Raw genomic sequence first — 13,666 nt, 5'->3', positions numbered from 1 at the left:
CTGGCTTCCTTGTGCTAATTTCCAACAACATAAATGGGCCCTTAACCCAACTGCTCTGAAGGGTTATTTAAAGCAGCTGCCAGCCTGCTGTGTCCACAGAGACAGATGCGCAGTTTTTTATTCAGGGGTTGAAGTAATTGTTTAATTGTGGAAATATTAGGAAAATTACCCTGAGACAAAGATGATTATTTTGTTTGCTTGAAGAAGAAGAAGAAGGAGGAGGAGGAGGAGGAGGAGGAAGAGGAGGAGAAGGAGGAAGAGGAGGAGAAGGAGGAGGAGGAGGAGGAAGAGAAAGAGGAGGAGGAGGAGGCAGCAAAACAATTGAAAAATCCACAGAATGAAACGGCAATTATCTAATTGCTTATAGGGAAAGCTTAACCCTGCAGTATTTGGGGTTTGGCAAAAAAGCCCTCACTCATCCTAAGCCCCAGAATTTCTGGGCTCAGCAAAACCTCAAGCATATCTCAACAACTAAATGTCTTCCCCGGTTATGCTTAAGCCAATGTATATTTGGGGGAGAATCTGGCTCTTTCTAGTGCCCATCTGTTTACATTCATCAGCATGGTTTTGAGGAATCTGTGTATACACAGAAGTCTTTTGTAGAGCATCTCTTCGGGGGTGTTTTTAAAGACTCCAGTGCCATGCTCCAGGCCAACTGCCATCTCAATGTGGGAGATTAAAGGTGTCTATTACAGCTTAAAAGCCAGGAAAATGGTTCTCAGTGAAAACCACTGGATTCTCCTGCCTGCATTTTCACCAAGTGCAGTGAGATGGGACTCTTTCTAGATGTTTCTTCCTAAGATGCAGGGTCTTTGCATCCTTCTGCCTCATCTCACCAACTTCCATGGTTTACAGATGCTCTGGGGCTTTGGGCCATTGCCAGAATCTTGTTCCACATTCTCCTCCTCATACTCTAAGGTAACCTGCCTGAACTCATTGGGAGATTATATGTTATTTTTCCACAGGCCAAAAGTAGTGGGCATTTTCAAAGTGACTTTGCTGCTCCTCGCAGGGCTGGGATGAGGGAATTGGGGCCTGAATATATAAGAGACTCTGTCTTGTCACAGGTGCAGTACAAAGTACAGCCTCTGTCTTCCAGCCAGGAGATAAATCTCAATCTCTCTCTCCCTCTCCCTCTCCCTCTCCCTCTCCCTAAAGGATCCACTCCTTCCCACTAACACCACAGGCTGGTAATCAATTATATAAAGCATGGACCGTGGGGGATAGTTAAAATCTAAACCATAATGCTCCACTTGCCAGATCCTACAACTAGATTATTTTTTACTGTAGTAATAATTCCTTTTCAGTTCACAATATATCATATCTCTTTCTATATCAATGCATTTGGGTCTTCTTCGTTCTGTTTAATAGTTATATAGACAGGAGTGTGGCTTTTCTCCTTGTTGATTTTTTTAAACAACTATTTTTGTGTGTGCACACACACACATGCATGCTCATGTCACCACATGCATGCATGCAGAGGCCAGGCAATAACTTTCAGGAGTTCAGTTCTCGCCTTACAACATGTAGGTCCCAGGGTTCAAACTCAGATCATGGAGCTTAGTGGCAAGAGCCTTTACCTGCTGATCCAGTCCCATTGGTTGTTTTTAAACTTTTTTTCTAGTATACCAGGTTACAATTTTAGTATCCACATATGCCTCTGTCTTATCTATCTCAGTTTTTTTTTTCAAGAATGGTAAACTAGAAGGATCATAAACATGATCATTGATTTAACTATATCTAGTACCATGGAGTAACTTTATAGCATATTTTAATATATTAGGGAAAGTCCTTTCATCAGGTAATCTATTTCAAAACTCTTCCTGGCCTTATATTGTATTCCTAATATGGAAAGACTTCTTATCTATGAACATGTTTTTCTTTTCTTTTTTTTTTCTTTCTTTCTTTCTTTTTCTTTTTGTGTTTCTGAGACTGGGTTTCTCTGTGTAGCCTTGGCTGTCCTGGACAGGCACTGTAGACCAGGCTGGCCTTGAACTCACAGAGATGGCTGCCTCTGCCTCCCTGAGTGCTGGGATTACAGGCGTGTGTGCCACCATGACCAGTGAGCATGTTTTTCTAGTCAGGTTGGGTTTGTGTGTGTTTAGAACAGTGTAATCACTTTCTTTTTGTGGATCTCTTATACACCCTGTTGGATTTTGTGCCAAGTATATTTCACAATCTTTGCAACTTTTTAAAAAAATCTCCCATCACTGAGGAGCATCGACTCTAGTTCCCCACACACTAGATAGAAAACACTAGAATTATTTTTCTCTTGTCTCTGCTTTTGGCAACTTTTATTTAATAGTTTGCCATTCAATATACTGTCAACTGAGAAGTTTCTAGTAGGTTCTCCTGATCAAAGTAATGAAATTTTATTTTATTTCTAGCTTGTTACTTTGCTTTGATTTGCCTAAGAAAGTGAAATCAGTTTTCCTGTTTGTTCCAAAATCACTGACTTCATCTGGAGTAAGACCAGTGGCACAGAGTTATACAAAAACAATCATCTCATTTTTAAGATCCTGTATCTTTGGAGCCTCTAGTTTTCAAAAAGTGTGTGTTTCTGGTGCCAGCGAGATGTCCCAGTGGTTAAGAGCACTGGCTGCTCTTCAAGAGGACCCAGGTTCATTCCTAACATTACACAATGGCTCACAACCATCTGAAACCCCAGACCCAGTTCATCTGACACCCTCTTCTGGCCTCAGGAGCACTGCACTCAAGTGGTGCATAGATATGTGCAGGCAAAACACCCACCCATATACATAAAATAAATTATTTTTAAAATATATGCATTTCTACATTTTCTCTTAGAATAATTGAACTTGGCTGTTTTAATTGTTGTTTGTATGTTTGCTTGTTTAAGTCATAGCATCTATGTTTTGCTTATTTTCAATTTTAGTAGCATATTTTAATTTATGACTTTTATTATGAAGATCAGGGATTACATAATTTTGTCTATGAAACTGACCGATGCTTGCTTTGGGCTAAAATATGATCATGCTAATTTTCTTAATGCTTGCCCAACTGAAAGACAATAGATAGTCATGCCTGTTTATTGAAAGTTTGTGATATGTCTCTTCATAATAAATCATGGCCCACACATTTCCGTGTCACTGAGTTTGAATGCTTTTTCAGCAGGGAGAGACTTAAGAGATGAAGGCCACACTCCTGAGCTAGATGCCCTTGAATTTGAAATTTAAGTGCTACTTACTAGACAAGTTTGACCTTTGGCACATTTCTCATTTAGAAATGAGAAAACACATTTCACATTTCTAACACTGTATTTATTGTTATATGCATATGTATATGTGCTTGTTCTTATGTGTGCACAGCACATATGTTGGGTGCCCTCAGAGGCTAGAAGAGGCTATTGGATCCCCTAGAACTGGAGTTACCCCATGCAGTTATGAGCTATTGCATTTGGGTGCTGGGAACTGAACCTGGGTCCTCTGCATGAGCAAGGAAGTATTCTTCACAGCTGAGCCATCTCTCCAGCCCATTTTCTTATTCCATAGATAAGAAAATTTAGCTTAGAGCCTTTTCTTCCACTTCTGTATGTGTGTATGATATGTATCTATATATGTATGTGGGGATATGTGTATAGGAACATGCGTAGGAGCCAGAGGTTAATATCAAGTGTCTTTCTTGACAACTCTCCATTTTATATTACTGAGGTGGCATCTCTTGATGAGCCTGGATCTCTCTAATCAGTTAGTCCAGCTAGCCAGCTTGCCTTTTGGCCTCCCTATCTCAACCTCCTAAGGGCTGGGATTGCAGCAGGATCACTACATCTCTGGCTTTTCTGTAGGCACTGGGGCTCTCAAATCTGGACCTCATGGTTGTGTAGCAAACACTTTATCCACTGAGCTGTCTCTGCAGCCCTGGTTTTCTTTTTTTCTTGCTTTTATTATTAGATTAGTTTTTCCTTAATTTGGAAACTTAATTTATTTTATTTTATCTTATTAAGAATTTTTTAATGCCTGCACTATTGGGATCTTATTCAGAAGGTCTTTTTCTGTGTCAATGAATTCAAGCCTATTCCCCACTTGCTCTTCTATCAGATTCAGGCTACCGGGGCTTGGATCCATTCAAAGCTGAGTTTTATGCAGGGTAATAAATTGTCGATCTATTTTCATTCTTCTACAATGCAGCTATCCAATTTTATCAGCTCCACTCGTTAAAGAAGCTAGTCTTTTCTCTAGCGTGTACTTCTGGTTCCTTTGCCAAAACTCCTGTGTCTGCATGTGTGTAGAATTATGTCTGTATCTTCAATTCTATTCCATTGATCAATGTATGTTTTATGTCAACACTGTGTTAACTTTAGTACTGTAGCTCTACAGTACAACTTAAAATTCTGGGATTACGCTGCCTCCAGAAGGTCTCCTATTATTCTGCATTGTTTTAAGTATTGTGAGCTCTTCGTGTTTTCATATGAGGCTTAAGATTATTTTTTACAATTTATTTGAGGAATTGTGTTGGAATTCTAGTGGGGATTTCATTGATTCTGTGGATTGCTTTTCCTAAGACAGCCATTTTACGGTATCAATCCTACTGACCTGTGAGCATGGGAGACGACGATTCCATCCTCTGGGATCTCTTCAGTTTCTCTCTTCACTCTCATAACATTTTTATTCTACAAGCCTTTCACTTGCTTTATTAGAGTATTCCAAGATACTTTTATTTTAAGGCTATTTTAACAAGTGTTGTTTTCCTAATTTCTTTCTTAGTATGTTTGTCATTTGTATATAGGAAGGCTACTAATTTCTTTGTGTGTTATTTTTATCTTGATACTTTTCTTGAAGTATTTATCAGCTGTAGAAGTTTTCTGATAGAGCCTTTGGGGTCCTTTGTGTATAAAATCCTATCACCAACAAATAAGGGTATGCTCAAAGCTGAAAAGCTCTGTACAGCAGAGGATACTGTCACCAGAGCAGAGGCAGCCTACAGAACAGGGAAAATTGCTACCAATTAAACATCAGACAGAGGGTTTATGTATAGAATATATAAAGAACTCAAAAAATGAACATAAAAAGAAAACTGAAATATCCCAATTTAAAATAGAGTGCAGAACTAAACTCAAAAGATGGCTGAGAAACACTTTAAAATGTTCTATGTACTTAGCCATCAGGGAAATGCAAATTAAAACTACTTTGAAGATTTCACCCTGCCCCAGTCAGAATGGCCAAGATTAGTGAAACAAATGACAGCAGATGCTAGCAAAGGTAAGGGGAAAAGGGAACACTTACTCCTTACTGGTGGGAATGCAAACTGGCGTAGCCACTATGAAAATCAGGGTGAAGGTACCTCAAAAAGCTGAAAACAGATCTACCCTGAGACCCAGCTGTGCCACTCTTGGGCATACACCAAAGGACTCTACATCCTATTGCAGAGATGTGTTACCATTCATGCCCACTGCCACTCTGTTCATAATAGTCGGGCATGGGAAACAGCCTAGAATCCCACCAACTGAGAAATGGATAATGAAACCCTAGTGTATTTACATAATGGAATGTTGTTCATCTATTAATAAGATGTGGATTATGAAATCTGTAGGTGAACGGATGGATCTTGAAACAATCATCCTGAGCGAAGTAAGCCAAACCAAAAGGCAAACATTACAGTTGCTTTTACATTAGATAGCTAGGAAAGGATCAGTGGGACGTGGGAAGGTGGAAGGGTCTTCTAAGGAAGGAGAAATAGAACATAGTGTTATAAAGAGATCATCTCCAGTGCCGGGAATGGGCTGCACCTTGCTAGTCCCTGGTGAGATGGGTCCCGTAGACAACCTCCTAGACACTGCAGGCTACTGTCAATGCTATTGGTTACCCTCCATAACCTGACACTGAGATTCTATTGCTAAAGACACCACATAGTTATGTCATGGAGAAACTGAGCAGCACAGTGTCACCACACACACCTATTACAGTGTTCAAAAACTCTATAGCAGTGATGCCAGATCCTGGCGAGAATTTGGAGAAGATGGTGCCCTCAAACACTTCCAGGGGAGGGGGTGCAAACGAGTAGGGCCACTCTGGAAAGCTGAGAGACAAGTTCTTTACAAGTTAACCATGTAGTTCCCATATAGCCTGATGCTTGTGCCACTGAGCGCTTATCCCAGTAAAATAGGGGCTTATAACCCTATAAAAACCCCTTCCTGGTGGGTTACAGCAGTTTTATAAATGATAGCCATGACCTGGAAACAAACCAGCTATACTTGAACCTCAATGGTTGGACAAACTGTGGCCCATCCCTACCATAAGCATGAGCTTGGGCATAAAAATCAAGCTATTTGTGCTGGTGGCAAACTGAGTGAGCCTTCAGAGTGTCATACTGCATGGAGAAGGTGGCCCTAAAGGACCTGTATATGCCATAATTCCATCTATAGAACTTGAGGGGACACAACTGTTGAGATAGAAAAACATACTATAGGCACAGGTGTGTACTTGGCATGTTGACCCAATCTCCCAGTTGCTTGTATGTAACCCAGACGCAATGCTCAGAAATCAGGGCCTCACACTAAATGGGCCCAGCCAACACTGGAGAAAGCACACCTGCTATTTAAAAACCCAGTCACCTAGAGACACACATGAAACTGAGTTTTTTGTATCAGCTGGTGAAGGATTATTCCTGACACTAATTTCTTCTTCTTCTTAATATGTTTGGAAAATCACTGACTTATAAGGGGAAAATTCTGTAGCACGTGAGATTTTCCTTAAGGTATCAGTTCCCTGAAAGCAGAAAGTTTGTCTTTTGTTTTTTTTTGTTGTTGTTGTTTCATCCTTACCTGCTGCTCTTTCTGTTCTTCAGTCAGCTCCTCCTTCCACAGGACCTTTGCCCAAGATTCTTCCTGTACCTGAAGCATCCTCCCATCCCATTCACTCACCTGCCACCTGATCAGTCATGTTGCTATCAAAACACATTTCATCAGAGGTACACTTTCTACATAACAACTTTTAATCAGGGGTTATAATTGTGATGCTCAAAAAAATTCATAGATTATAATAAGGTCACAGATTCAAAGAATTAATTCTATCGTTCACACCCTTCACTTCTCCTTGAAAGCAATGTTTACAACTTGTAAACACCAATTTACTTTTGTTCACTATTTTTAGGTTAAACATATTCCATTATCGTAGACTTTCTTATGTAATGTATCTAATAAAAAGAATTGTCCAAATTTAATTTGGGCATTGCTGAATGTATCATGGGAAAAATGTTTAATGGAACCCAGAGAATATTTAGGGCAGGAATTCCCCAAAATAAGGGGTACATTAGAACACCCCCCTTAGATTCATGACATGCCAGAGTGTCTTCCAAAGCCATCAAGTCAGCATCTTTGAGGGTATCTTTTCTGAGAGGCGTTAGATGGTTTTGATAGGCATGGAGCATGAGATTGTATGGTCATGTGCTCACTGTCACCTCACCCACTTGACTGGACGCTTCATATGAACACACTTTGTGCTCATTACATTCATCATGGGGCCCAAAGTATGCACAGACATTCTTAACTAATTTATTACACACACACACACACACACACACACACACACACACACACACGTAGTGCTATCTGCTTTGTGTCAGGCTGAACTCTAAGTGGTACACATAGCCATGAATACATTTTCTTAAATATTCTGAATCGAAAACGCTTACATTTCATGAAGAAATAGTAACATAGGCCAAGGACCTGGAGAAGACACTCTATGCATTGGCTTTCTTACTCTGAGAACAAACCTATAGGTGACATTATCTCTCAAGTATGGTGGAGAAAACTGAAGCACAGGTTAAGAAACTGTTCGTGGTCACGTGCTACAACGGTGTCTGGTCTCAAAGGGCACGGTCTCTGTTGTCACATTTGTGAGATTTAGAATCACCTAGAAAACTAGCACCTGGGTGTTTTAAGGAGCTCCCAGAGGGGTTCCCTGAGGTGGGAAGACTCACTCTGAATGAGTGGCATCCTCTCAGGGACAGGGGTCCTGGACAACATACAAAGAAGAAAGTGGACCACCCACACATCGGCTCCTTCTGCTTCCTGACTATAGATGCAGTATGGCCAGCTGCTCCAGCTCCTGATGCTATGCCTTGCCACTTGCCAAAGTAAATCTTTCCTTCCTTCTTTAAGTGGCTTTTTTTTTAGGGACTTTGTCACAGTGAGGAAAAAGGCAACTAACTCTGGCAGACGGAGAGCTGGTCCCAGTATAGTATTCTCACCACTGTGAAATCCTGGGTAAAGGGACAGGCCAGTCTTTAAGTTCCCCCCCAGAAGCCTTTGCAGTGCCTGGTTCCTAGCGAGCACCCATGGCAGGCCTGTATCGTCTACCCTGTCTCCTTGTGTGCCTTTAAGGGTCTGCCCGCCTGCCCACCAGAGTGGGGAAGGTCCCATACACAGGGATGTGCTTCTCCGGAGGTCAGCCTTCCTGGTCGTAGAAGGGGGCTTCTTCCCTTTCCAGCTCATGGGGTGCATTTTAGAGTCAGGCTGCCTGAGTCAAGGGTAAAATGCAAGCGTTGTGGACACAGAGAACACATCGTAAGATCCCTAGTCACCCCCCAAGCGTTCAATGCAGGATGGAAAAACTTAATAACCAAGCAAAGTAAATAAACAACTGTTAAGACGATTCACAGTCTGACCAAGAAGCTGCCTCAGGGTCTATCCTGCTTTCTCCGTCTCAGGGCACCCTCCTGGGGCAGGGTATGGCTCAACTCTTTGTGTCAGATGTCAAAGGAGGCACGCTTCATTTTTTCTGATCATCTGGTACACATCCAGAAAGGTGCCAGGTCCTTTTCTATGGAAAAAATACCTTGTAACTTGTTTTCCTTCCAGGCTCCTGGATAGCAGCTCTTCAAATATCTGAGGATTGCTGTCCCAGCTCCCTACTACCACCTCCCTTTGCTCATGCCAAGAGAGCTTTCACATGCCTCTGTACCTTTCATGTGTCTGGAATCACCGTTAATCATGAACTGCCATCACACAGACCCTTTCTTGGGTGGGACTGTCTCCTAGGTGTGGGACCCTCAGCTGGATAACATCTTCACTCTGGCCAGAGTGGAGGAAATCAATAGGACAGCATCTTCGATGCGTCCTCACAGCAGCCTCAGAGGAGCTCAGTGATGCGTTCTTCCCGACACTGCCGCAGGAAGGGGTACCAGGGAAAGCTCAGCTCCAACCCAGACTGGCTCACACTGAGCCCACGCCTCCTTCACTGCCCCGAACATCCTTCAAAATTTTGCACGAGGAGCCACCACATCAGAAAGCCTTCACTCTGTGTCTGTTTCCACTGATCAGACCAGGCAGCACTGCCTCCGACCGCATGCCTGACTATGTGGGAAGCCAAAGGAGATGGCGTTTTGAGCTTGCTGTGAGAGTGTATGGGACTTGAGTTCAGAGCCCCCAGAACCCTCAGAGTCGGGCCAGGCAGCATATACGTATAATCCCTGCACTCCTACAGCAAGATGGGAGACAGAAAAGCCCTTGGAAGTTTGCAAGCCAGCCAGCCTGCGGTACACAGAAGCAAGCAACATGATCCACCAGTTCAAACAAGGTGGAAGGTCAGGACCAACACTTGAGGTTTTCCTCTGGTCTCCATGTGCACTCAGTAGTGAGCGTGCACTTATACTCACACATGAATAAACATACACATACACACACACACACACACACACACACACACACACACACACACACGGTACCTTACAAAGCATCGTGTCTTCATTGCCTGCAGCCTGACTATTGAGCTGATCTAAACTGTAGATGAGGAACTGGAAACCAGACGTTCTGTAAAAGCAAGAGGAAAATACAAGACTGTTACTATGTGATCATCTATCGGATGGTCTTCAGCTTAGGCACTGTGGGCACATTAAAGACCCTTCTCTCTGGTTTCCTCCATAAGGAAGCCTATGGCCATTCCTCATGGGTCAGTCATTTAGCATCTATTCCTAAGTTCCCGTTACGTGCCAGGCACTTGTCCTGGTCACCATGGACACAGGTATAAACAAGACCAGTGTAGTTCCCGCCCTAGGTGGGCTTCTGTCTATCCGTCCAGTGACTACATTTACCGTCCCTTCCTTCAGCAGGAGATAATAAGCACTTGTCCTTTCAGGTGCTCTGCAAGGTGTGGGGTGTGCAGCGGTGATGAACACATGCTGCTTGTTTACGAAGCTCTGAGGTTATGGGAAAACAGCTTACCAATAGAAGAACTCATTTCGCAACATAGCAAAAGCCTGAAGCTAACAAGTGGTCCAGTGTGGAACTGCAGTTTCAAACTGGCCTTGTCAAAACTGGCTTGGAGTGGGCCTCCCGTCGCCTCCCCTTTTCCTATAAGTCCCCAGCACCCTTCTCAGACCCTCAGCCCGTGTCTGTACCTTCTTCCTACACACTTTCAGATCCTCCAAGACCCCTGTTTCCATGAAATCTCTGCAAAAAATGGTTACCCCGCCAACGGGCAAAGCTGCATAGACTCCCTCCCTCCTCTCCTCCCACATCACTCTGGGGATGCAGAGCTAAGAAACTTCTTGGCACAGAGGGAGGCCGTCCAGACAGCTCTTTATAGCCATGCAACTGTGAGAGGCATCCCCCCCGCAACTTCCTTGTGGGGCAAAGTCCTTCTGCCAATGGGGACTTAACAGGGCAGAGTGATGTGCCAAGCCTCCCTATCCCCAATCAGACCATCACCATCTCTTACAGCCATCCTCAGCCCTAGACTGAGTAGACTCAGCCCTTACCCCCCAGGAGGCTGGCAGTTGCTGAGCCCAGACGCCTCGGGGAGCTGGTGACTTTCCAGTGACCACTGCCACAGGTCTCAGACACTGGCTGAGGCCTGGCTCTCTCCGTGACTGCCCACCTGGACACCCAGCTGGCACTACAAACCCAGGGCCACTGTCTAGGCCTCCTTCTCCTGACAGACTCTTTCTCCTGAGTCCTTTTCTTGGCCAGATCCCTTTGCGGCCTTATAGTTTGTCAATAGCCCGCGACTGCTCTCTAGACTTTCTCTCCAGGAGAAAGTGTGTTTTTCTAAGAAATAGGTGTTCTAGCCTGAAGCCTAATTTCATATGAGGGCTCAAAATTGAAACAAAAATAATCACCCTCAAGTCTGGGAGCCGAGGGGCCTCTCCACACCCTAAAGAGTGCTTCCTCTTGGGAGGTGGGAGGCAGGGGTGGTCCTTTGTGTTATTTTAATGAAAATTTTCCAATTATAAAAATAATGTAGGCTCTTTAGATCAGCCAGAGTCCAGGGAGAAAACAGAAACTGCACTCAGCTTGAATTCTGAATAAATTTTAAGAAAAGGAAAACTCAGAGGGAGTTGAGCATGGTTTGTGAGAGGACAAAGGACATGGTGACACACAGGTTGGCTGCACAGGGGAGCCGTCACTTGAAGAGGAAAGAGAGAAACCCATGAGCTGTGAGGTAACAAGGGGGCCCTAGCTGAGTCAACTGGATGCGCAGGATGTCTGAAGGATGCAGTTCCCAGGAGGTAGGGGGGATGTGACAGCTGATCCAGTTTTCACAGTGGAAATGGGATCTTCCAGTTGGGTTCTCTCGGGTACCCTGTAAGTTTCTCTCACTGTCCCTTCACACTGGAATCTCACTTTTATTCACACACGGACTTCTTACGGCTGCCTTTTGCTCAAATCTAGTCTAAGTGAAGAGCCGTGCATAGGTAGCTCATCATTACAAGCTTAAGGAGAAGGGACTGGAGAGATGATGGCTCAGCACTGAAAAGTGCTTGCTGCTCTTGAGGAGGACCAGCACTTGGTTCCTGGTCCCCTTGTGGAACACTTCACAAACACCTGTAACTCCAATTCCAGGGGACCCAATGACTTCTCTATCCTCCAATGGCACCCACACTTGTGTGAACACACCTACACATACACGCCTAAGTTAAAATAAACCTTTGAAAACAGAAAAGCCAATACGTGGCATAGTGCCTGCCACGTGATTATCTGTTGAATGAAGGACTGAGCTTATCTTTTCTTTCTGTCCCTGGAGGTGTTTACTCACATGGAAATGACTCGGCTCCATAAAATACACTCAACATTTTCCTCCTTCTCTTCTTTACCAAACCAAATGGTGAGACCTGTCTCGGGGTTTGGACTCAGCCCTGACATCTTAGTAGCTATGTGACACTGGTGACAAAGTCACAAGTTTCCTTAGTTTTGGTCCCCTTGTCTGGAAGGCAAAAAGGTTAGTCTCTGGTCTCACGGGTGTCCTGCCTCTCGTTCTATGACTCTGTGGGTCAGTGCCTTTCTCAAGCCCTTCTCAAACTAAAGCCAACCATCTTGCATGGACTTGGAACTCAGGCACAGAGTTAATAATCTCTGTGCTATAGCAATGAGCTCCCTGATAAAGAAAGAGAAAACATCCAGAGAAAACAAGATAGTCTGAGAAATACAATCAGAAACTGTCAAAGACCAGAACACAGGCAAGCCACCACTCTGCCATCCTCCGGCCTGGTAGACTTGCTACCAGTACTTTTCAGGTACTTTGCCCTGTCTAAGCCTCAATTTCTTCATCTATAAAGAAAGACAACAGTACCTGTTTCAGCTGCCCTCTATTACAGAGGTCAAAACGTATGTGGGATAATGTGTGCAGAATGCTTTGTAAAGCACAGGGTTTTATGTAAGTTTAAGGTGACATCATCATTGCTGTTAGTCTAACATGAGCCCGCCCATTATAAAGTCAAAACAATTAAGCAACGCATGGCTGGCGTATAACAGCCTAATGCATTACAAGGTGGGGGAGGGAGAGCAGTAGGTAGCTCCAGACACAGGTTGTTAGAATAAGATAAAAGTGATATCAGTTATGAGTGGAGAAAATGTGCAGCTCAATAAGAAGACTAGTAGAGCAGCATCAAAAAAAAAAAGCAAAATGAAATTGGAACCATGCCTCCAAGCTTGTTGCATGGTAAATTAAAAGGGGGGGCAGATATTTCAATGTCAAAAAATAAAATAAAATCATACACGTTCCAGAAGAAAATATTAGAGAAAATTTTTTATAACTACGGTGAGTGTTTTCCACTTCTGAACTGTTGTGAAAAGAGAAGTGTGGCAGAGCAAGCATCTGTGGGGTAGGGATGCTGTCCTTTGGGCATCTGCCAGGCAGTGGTATGTGAGTGGTATAGGACACTTCTCCACACCGATTCCTAAAGTGTCTGGACCAGTTTGAAATCTCACCATCGGTGAAAGGGGTTCTCCTTTCCCCACATCCTCCTCAGACCCTGCTGTCGGTTGTTCTGTTAATCTTAGGTGTTCTGACTGGGACGACAAGAGATCTTAAAGCTGTTTTCATTCTTCTTTCCCTGATTGCCGAGGATGATGATCATTTGTTGAGCTATGACTTGGGCCCTTTCATTTCTTCTTTTAAATTTTTTCCCTCCAGATCCATAGCCTATATTTTAAATGGGTCATTTGTTCCTTTATTTGACATTTTTTAAGTTCTTTATGTATTCTGGATAGTAATCCTCTATCAGATGCCAGGGGAAAAGGCAGATGGCAAAATCTTTTGAAACAATAACTCAAAATATAAAATAAGCTCAACTTGGAAAAAAAACTTCAGCAAAAACAACTGTAAGAAAAAAATTTATTTTATGCAGTAGATTCAGACCCATTTTTCAGATATGTGTACATATCCTAAAAATCTGTTCTTGAAAAATAAGGAGAAGATAGATCCCTCAC

General features: G+C 43.3%; 2 protein-coding genes across 2 annotated transcripts in view; one reads left to right on the top strand and one right to left on the bottom strand.

Annotated features, from left to right (window-relative positions):
* ANKFN1 (ankyrin repeat and fibronectin type III domain containing 1) overlaps positions 1-13,666 on the top strand; it is a 405,102-nt gene that overhangs the window by 285,693 nt on the left and 105,743 nt on the right. The window lies entirely within an intron of this gene.
* LOC311579532 (uncharacterized protein) overlaps positions 1-13,666 on the bottom strand; it is a 461,287-nt gene that overhangs the window by 348,584 nt on the left and 99,037 nt on the right. The window contains exon 3 of the mRNA XM_084750208.1: positions 9,685-9,769. The gene's annotated coding sequence lies outside the window, so the exon portion shown is untranslated. The remainder of the gene's footprint in view (positions 1-9,684; positions 9,770-13,666) is intronic.

The sequence above is a fragment of the Acomys minous genome (assembly GCF_964271855.1).
Source record: "Acomys minous genome assembly, chromosome: 12".
In the NCBI taxonomy this organism is placed as follows: Eukaryota; Metazoa; Chordata; class Mammalia; order Rodentia; family Muridae; genus Acomys; species Acomys minous.
The sequence above is the reverse complement of the archived record's forward strand: the minus strand, read 5'-3'. Positions and strand labels throughout refer to the sequence as shown.